We start from the raw sequence: 9507 nt of genomic DNA, 5'->3' as shown, positions 1-9507 counted from the left end.
AAACTATCATTTTTTGATACAAACAGTTATATATTCATGTCAATATCTTTCAAATTCTAGTCAAAATCGGCATCTTTGGGCATTTTAGTAACGAAAACCTTAATAAACTATTAGATTTCGACGTAAGGCAACCTTTCTGAGTCAAATAGTTGCCGATTTCGATAAAATCTTAGTCACAATCTGCTTTTTCGCCTCTTATTGTACCCAAATCTACCTTAGAAATGCAGATATATACTTAAAACACCTTCTTTTGTTACAAATAATTGGTTTTCGCCCTTGATTTACGGAAGATTATAGCCAAAACATGCATTTTCATAACTTAGCGAACTGAAATCTTCATTAAAGCTGCAGATAACTACTTAAAAATTCACTTCCTTGAATTGATAATAGGTTTTTCTTTGTCATTTTAAACAGATTCCAGTCAAAATCGGCTTCTTCGATTCATATCGTATCTAAAACCGCATCAAAACTGCAAATATCAGTTTAAACTATCATTTTTTGATACAAACAGTTATATATTCATGTCAATATCTTTCAAATTCTAGTCAAAATCGGCGTCTTTGGGCATTTTAGTAACGAAAACCTTAATAAACTATTAGATTTCGACGTAACGCAACCTTTCTGAGTCAAATAGTTGCCGATTTCGATAAAATCTTAGTCAGAATCTGCTTTTTCGCCTCTTATTGTACCCAAATCTACCTTAGAAATGCAGATATATACTTAAAACACCTTCTTTTGGGACAAATAATTGGTTTTCGCCCTTGATTTACGGAAGATTATAGCCAAAACATGAATTTTCATAACCTAGCGAACTGAAATCTACATTAAAACTGCAGATAGCTACTTAAAAATTCACTTCCTTGAATTGATAATAGGTTTTTCTTTGTCATTTTAAACAGATTCCAGTCAAAATCGGCTTCTTCGATTCATATCGTATCTAAAACCGCATCAAAACTGCAAATATCAGTTTAAACTATCATTTTTTGATACAAACAGTTATATATTCATGTCAATATCTTTCAAATTCTAGTCAAAATCGGCGTCTTTGGGCATTTTAGTAACGAAAACCTTAATAAACTATTAGATTTCGACGTAAGGCAACCTTTCTGAGTCAAATAGTTGCCGATTTCGATAAAATCTTAGTCAGAATCTGCTTTTTCGCTTCTTATTGTACCCAAATCTACCTTGGAAATGCAGATATATACTTAAAACACCTTCTTTTGGGACAAATAATTGGTTTTCGCCCTTGATTTACGGAAGATTATAGCCAAAACATACATTTTCATAACTTAGCGAATTAAAATCTACGTTAAAACTGCAGATAACTACTTAAAAATTCACTTCCTTGAATTGATAATAGGTTTTTCTTTGTCATTTTAAACAGATTCCAGTCAAAATCGGCTTCTTCAATTCATATCGTATCTAAAACCGCATCAAAACCGCAAATATCAGTTTAAACTATCATTTTTTGATACAAACAGTTATATATTCATGTCAATATCTTTCAAATTCTAGTCAAAATCGGCGTCTTTGGGCATTTTAATAACGAAAACCCTAATAAACTATTAGATTTCGACGTAAGGCAACCTTTCTGAGTCAAATAGTTGCCGATTTCGATAAAATCTTAGTCAGAATCTGCTTTTTCGCTTCTTATTGTACCCAAATCTACCTTGGAAATGCAGATATATACTTAAAACACCTTCTTTTGGTACAAATAATTGGTTTTCGCCCTTGATTTACGGAAGATTATAGCCAAAACATGCATTTTCATAACTTAGCGAATTAAAATCTACGTTAAAACTGCAGATAACTACTTAAAAATTCACTTCCTTGAATTGATAATAGGTTTTTCTTTGTCATTTTAAACAGATTCCAGTCAAAATCGGCTTCTTCGATTCATATCGTATCTAAAACCGCATCAAAACTGCAAATATCAGTTTAAACTATCATTTTTTGATACAAACAGTTATATATTCATGTCAATATCTTTCAAATTCTAGTCAAAATCGGCGTCTTTGGGCATTTTAGTAATGAATACCTTAATAAACTATTAGATTTCGACGTAAGGCAACCTTTCTGAGTCAAATAGTTGCCGATTTCGATAATATCTTAGTCAGAATCTGCTTTTTCGCCTCTTATTGTACCCAAATCTACCTTAGAAATGCAGATATATACTTAAAACACCTTCTTTTGGGACAAATAATTGGTTTTCGCCCTTGATTTACGGAAGATTATAGCCAAAACATGAATTTTCATAACCTAGCGAACTGAAATCTACATTAAAACTGCAGATAGCTACTTAAAAATTCATTTCCTTGAATTGATAATAGGTTTTTCTTTGTCATTTTAAACAGATTCCAGTCAAAATCGGCTTCTTCGATTCATATCGTATCTAAAACCGCATCAAAACTGCAAATATCAGTTTAAACTATCATTTTTTGATACAAAAAGTTATATATTCATGTCAATATCTTTCAAATTCTAGTCAAAATCGGCGTCTTTGGGCATTTTAGTAACGAAAACCTTAATAAACTATTAGATTTTGACGTAAGGCAACCTTTCTGAGTCAAATAGTTGCCGATTTCGATAAAATCTTAGTCAGAATCTGCTTTTTCGCCTCTTATTGTACCCAAATCTACCTTGGAAATGCAGATATATACTTAAAACACCTTCTTTTGGGACAAATAATTGGTTTTCGCCCTTGATTTACGGAAGATTATAGCCAAAACATGCATTTTCATAACTTAGCGAATTGAAATCTACGTTAAAACTGCAGATAACTACTTAAAAATTCACTTCCTTGAATTGATAATAGGTTTTTCTTTGTCATTTTAAACAGATTCCAGTCAAAATCGGCTTCTTCAATTCATATCGTATCTAAAACCGCATCAAAACCGCAAATATCAGTTTAAACTATCATTTTTTGATACAAACAGTTATATATTCATGTCAATATCTTTCAAATTCTAGTCAAAATCGGCGTCTTTGGGCATTTTAGTAACGAAAACCCTAATAAACTATTAGATTTCGACGTAAGGCAACCTTTCTGAGTCAAATAGTTGCCGATTTCGATAAAATCTTAGTCAGAATCTGCTTTTTCGCCTCTTATTGTACCCATATCTACCTTAGAAATGCAGATATATACTTAAAACACCTTCTTTTGGGACAAATAATTGGTTTTCGCCTTTGATTTACGGAAGATTATAGCCAAAACATGCATTTTCATAACTTAGCGAACAGTTATATATTCATGTCAATATCTTTCAAATTCTAGTCAAAATCGGCGTCTTTGGGCATTTTAGTAACGAAAACCTTAATAAACTATTAGATTTCGACGTAAGGCAACCTTTCTGAGTCAAATTGTTGCCGATTTCGATAAAATCTTAGTCAGAATCTGCTTTTTCGCCTCTTATTGTACCCAAATCTACCTTAGAAATGCAGATATATACTTAAAACACCTTCTTTTGGGACAAATAATTGGTTTTCGCCCTTGATTTACGGAAGATTATAGACAAAACATGCATTTTCATAACTTAGCGAACTGAAATCTACATTAAAACTGCAGATAACTACTTAAAAATTCACTCCCTTGAAGTGATAATAGGTTTTTCTTTGTCATTTTAAACAGATTCCAGTCAAAATCGGCTTCTTCGATTCATATCGTATCTAAAACCGCATCAAAACTGCAAATATCAGTTTAAACTATCATTTTTTGATACAAACAGTTATATATTCATGTCAATATCTTTCAAATTCTAGTCAAAATCGGCATCTTTGGGCATTTTAGTAACGAAAACCTTAATAAACTATTAGATTTCGACGTAAGGCAACCTTTCTGAGTCAAATAGTTGCCGATTTCGATAAAATCTTAGTCACAATCTGCTTTTTCGCCTCTTATTGTACCCAAATCTACCTTAGAAATGCAGATATATACTTAAAACACCTTCTTTTGTTACAAATAATTGGTTTTCGCCCTTGATTTACGGAAGATTATAGCCAAAACATGCATTTTCATAACTTAGCGAACTGAAATCTTCATTAAAGCTGCAGATAACTACTTAAAAATTCACTTCCTTGAATTGATAATAGGTTTTTCTTTGTCATTTTAAACAGATTCCAGTCAAAATCGGCTTCTTCGATTCATATCGTATCTAAAACCGCATCAAAACTGCAAATATCAGTTTAAACTATCATTTTTTGATACAAACAGTTATATATTCATGTCAATATCTTTCAAATTCTAGTCAAAATCGGCGTCTTTGGGCATTTTAGTAACGAAAACCTTAATAAACTATTAGATTTCGACGTAACGCAACCTTTTTGAGTCAAATAGTTGCCGATTTCGATAAAATCTTAGTCAGAATCTGCTTTTTCGCCTCTTATTGTACCCAAATCTACCTTAGAAATGCAGATATATACTTAAAACACCTTCTTTTGGGACAAATAATTGGTTTTCGCCCTTGATTTACGGAAGATTATAGCCAAAACATGAATTTTCATAACCTAGCGAACTGAAATCTACATTAAAACTGCAGATAGCTACTTAAAAATTCACTTCCTTGAATTGATAATAGGTTTTTCTTTGTCATTTTAAACAGATTCCAGTCAAAATCGGCTTCTTCGATTCATATCGTATCTAAAACCGCATCAAAACTGCAAATATCAGTTTAAACTATCATTTTTTGATACAAACAGTTATATATTCATGTCAATATCTTTCAAATTCTAGTCAAAATCGGCGTCTTTGGGCATTTTAGTAACGAAAACCTTAATAAACTATTAGATTTCGACGTAAGGCAACCTTTCTGAGTCAAATAGTTGCCGATTTCGATAAAATCTTAGTCAGAATCTGCTTTTTCGCTTCTTATTGTACCCAAATCTACCTTGGAAATGCAGATATATACTTAAAACACCTTCTTTTGGGACAAATAATTGGTTTTCGCCCTTGATTTACGGAAGATTATAGCCAAAACATGCATTTTCATAACTTAGCGAATTAAAATCTACGTTAAAACTGCAGATAACTACTTAAAAATTCACTTCCTTGAATTGATAATAGGTTTTTCTTTGTCATTTTAAACAGATTCCAGTCAAAATCGGCTTCTTCAATTCATATCGTATCTAAAACCGCATCAAAACCGCAAATATCAGTTTAAACTATCATTTTTTGATACAAACAGTTATATATTCATGTCAATATCTTTCAAATTCTAGTCAAAATCGGCGTCTTTGGGCATTTTAATAACGCAAACCCTAATAAACTATTAGATTTCGACGTAAGGCAACCTTTCTGAGTCAAATAGTTGCCGATTTCGATAAAATCTTAGTCAGAATCTGCTTTTTCGCCTCTTATTGTACCCAAATCTACCTTAGAAATGCAGATATATACTTAAAACACCTCCTTTTGGGACAAATAATTGGTTTTCGCCCTTGATTTACGGAAGATTATAGCCAAAACATGCATTTTCATAACTTAGCGAACAGTTATATATTCATGTCAATATCTTTCAAATTCTAGTCAAAATCGGCGTCTTTGGGCATTTTAGTAACGAAAACCTTAATAAACTATTAGATTTCGACGTAAGGCAACCTTTCTGAGTCAAATTGTTGCCGATTTCGATAAAATCTTAGTCAGAATCTGCTTTTTCGCCTCTTATTGTACCCAAATCTACCTTAGAAATGCAGATATATACTTAAAACACTTTCTTTTGGGACAAATAATTGGTTTTCGCCCTTGATTTACGGAAGATTATAGACAAAACATGCATTTTCATAACTTAGCGAACTGAAATCTACATTAAAACTGCAGATAACTACTTAAAAATTCACTTCCTTGAAGTGATAATAGGTTTTTCTTTGTCATTTTAAACAGATTCCAGTCAAAATCGGCTTCTTCGATTCATATCGTATCTAAAACCGCATCAAAACTGCAAATATCAGTTTAAACTATCATTTTTTGATACAAACATTTATATATTCATGTCAATATCTTTCAAATTCTAGTCAAAATCGGCATCTTTGGGCATTTTAGTAACGAAAACCTTAATAAACTATTAGATTTCGACGTAAGGCAACCTTTCTGAGTCAAATAGTTGCCGATTTCGATAAAATCTTAGTCACAATCTGCTTTTTCGCCTCTTATTGTACCCAAATCTACCTTAGAAATGCAGATATATACTTAAAACACCTTCTTTTGTTACAAATAATTGGTTTTCGCCCTTGATTTACGGAAGATAATAGCCAAAACATGCATTTTCATAACTTAGCGAACTGAAATCTTCATTAAAGCTGCAGATAACTACTTAAAAATTCACTTCCTTGAATTGATAATAGGTTTTTCTTTGTCATTTTAAACAGATTCCAGTCAAAATCGGCTTCTTCGATTCATATCGTATCTAAAACCGCATCAAAACTGCAAATATCAGTTTAAACTATCATTTTTTGATACAAACAGTTATATATTCATGTCAATATCTTTCAAATTCTAGTCAAAATCGGCGTCTTTGAGCATTTTAGTAATGAAAACCTTAATAAACTATTAGATTTCGACGTAAGGCAACCTTTCTGAGTCAAATAGTTGCCGATTTCGATAATATCTTAGTCAGAATCTGCTTTTTCGCCTCTTATTGTACCCAAATCTACCTTAGAAATGCAGATATATACTTAAAACACCTTCTTTTGGGACAAATATTTGGTTTTCGCCCTTGATTTACGGAAGATTATAGCCAAAACATGCATTTTCATAACTTAGCTAACTGAAATCTACATTAAAACTGCAGATAACTACTTAAAAATTCACTTCCTTGAATTGATAATAGGTTTTTCTTTGTCATTTTAAACAGATTCCAGTCAAAATCGGCTTCTTCGATTCATATCGTATCTAAAACCGCATCAAAACTGCAAGTATCAGTTTAAACTATCATTTTTTGATACAAACAGTTATATATTCATGTCAATATCTTTCAAATTCTAGTCAAAATCGGCATCTTTGGGCATTTTAGTAACGAAAACCTTAATAAACTATTAGATTTCGACGTAAGGCAATCTTTCTGACTCAAATAGTTGCCGATTTCGATAAAATCTTAGTCACAATCTGCTTTTTCGCCTCTTATTGTACCCAAATCTACCTTAGAAATGCAGATATATACTTAAAACACCTTCTTTTGTTACAAATAATTGGTTTTCGCCCTTGATTTACGGAAGATTATAGCCAAAACATGCATTTTCATAACTTAGCGAACTGAAATCTTCATTAAAGCTGCAGATAACTGCTTAAAAATTCACTTCCTTGAATTGATAATAGGTTTTTCTTTGTCATTTTAAACAGATTCCAGTCAAAATCGGCTTCTTCAATTCATATCGTATCTAAAACCGCATCAAAACCGCAAATATCAGTTTAAACTATCATTTTTTGATACAAACAGTTATATATTCATGTCAATAACTTTCAAATTCTAGTCAAAATCGGCGTCTTTGGGCATTTTAGTAACGAAAACCCTAATAAACTATTAGATTTCGACGTAAGGCAACCTTTCTGAGTCAAATAGTTGCCGATTTCGATAAAATCTTAGTCAGAATCTGCTTTTTCGCCTCTTATTGTACCCATATCTAACTTAGAAATGCAGATATATACTTAAAACACCTTCTTTTGGGACAAATAATTGGTTTTCGCCCTTAATTTACGGAAGATTATAGCCAAAACATGCATTTTCATAACTTAGCGAACTGAAATCTACATTAAAACTGCAGATAGCTACTTAAAAATTCACTTCCTTGAATTGATAATAGGTTTTTCTTTGTCATTTTAAACAGATTCCAGTCAAAATCGGCTTCTTCGATTCATATCGTATCTAAAACCGCATCAAAACTGCAAATATCAGTTTAAACTATCATTTTTTGATACAAACAGTTATATATTCATGTCAAAATCTTTCAAATTCTAGTCAAAATCGGCGTCTTTGGGCATTTTAGTAATGAAAACCTTAATAAACTATTAGATTTCGACGTAAGGTAACCTTTCTGAGTCAAATAGTTGCCGATTTCGATAATATCTTAGTCAGAATCTGCTTTTTCGCCTCTTATTGTACCCAAATCTACCTTAGAAATGCAGATATATACTTAAAACATCTTCTTTTGGGACAAATAATTGGTTTTCGCCCTTGATTTACGGAAGATTATAGCCAAAACATGAATTTTCATAACCTAGCGAACTGAAATCTACATTAAAACTGCAGATAGCTACTTAAAAATTCATTTCCTTGAATTGATAATAGGTTTTTCTTTGTCATTTTAAACAGATTCCAGTCAAAATCGGCTTCTTCGATTCATATCGTATCTAAAACCGCATCAAAACTGCAAATATCAGTTTAAACTATCATTTTTTGATACAAACAGTTATATATTCATGTCAATATCTTTCAAATTCTAGTCAAAATCGGCGTCTTTGGGCATTTTAGTAACGAAAACCTTAATAAACTATTAGATTTCGACGTAAGGCAACCTTTCTGAGTCAAATAGTTGCCGATTTCGATAAAATCTTAGTCAGAATCTGCTTTTTCGCCTCTTATTGTACCCAAATCTACCTTGGAAATGCAGATATATACTTAAAACACCTTCTTTTGGGACAAATAATTGGTTTTCGCCCTTGATTTACGGAAGATTATAGCCAAAACATGCATTTTCATAACTTAGCGAATTGAAATCTACGTTAAAACTGCAGATAACTACTTAAAAATTCACTTCCTTGAATTGATAATAGGTTTTTCTTTGTCATTTTAAACAGATTCCAGTCAAAATCGGCTTCTTCAATTCATATCGTATCTAAAACCGCATCAAAACCGCAAATATCAGTTTAAACTATCATTTTTTGATACAAACAGTTATATATTCATGTCAATATCTTTCAAATTCTAGTCAAAATCGGCGTCTTTGGGCATTTTAGTAACGAAAACCCTAATAAACTATTAGATTTCGACGTAAGGCAACCTTTCTGAGTCAAATAGTTGCCGATTTCGATAAAATCTTAGTCAGAATCTGCTTTTTCGCCTCTTATTGTACCCAAATCTACCTTAGAAATGCAGATATATACTTAAAACACCTTCTTTTGGGACAAAAAATTGGTTTTCGCCCTTGATTTACGGAAGATTATAGCCAAAACATGCATTTTCATAACTTAGCGAACAGTTATATATTCATGTCAATATCTTTCAAATTCTAGTCAAAATCGGCGTCTTTGGGCATTTTAGTAACGAAAACCTTAATAAACTATTAGATTTCGACGTAAGGCAACCTTTCTGACTCAAATAGTTGCCGATTTCGATAAAATCTTAGTCACAATCTGCTTTTTCGCCTCTTATTGTACCGAAATCTACCTTAGAAATGCAGATATATACTTAAAACACCTTCTTTTGTTACAAATAATTGGTTTTCGCCCTTGATTTACGGAAGATTATAGCCAAAACATGCATTTTCATAACTTAGCGAACTGAAATCTTCATTAAAGCTGCA

The sequence above is a fragment of the Cylas formicarius genome, unplaced genomic scaffold (assembly GCF_029955315.1).
Source record: "Cylas formicarius isolate icCylForm1 unplaced genomic scaffold, icCylForm1.1 PGA_scaffold_14__1_contigs__length_1757220, whole genome shotgun sequence".
In the NCBI taxonomy this organism is placed as follows: Eukaryota; Metazoa; Arthropoda; class Insecta; order Coleoptera; family Brentidae; genus Cylas; species Cylas formicarius.
This window is presented reverse-complemented; position numbering follows the sequence as displayed.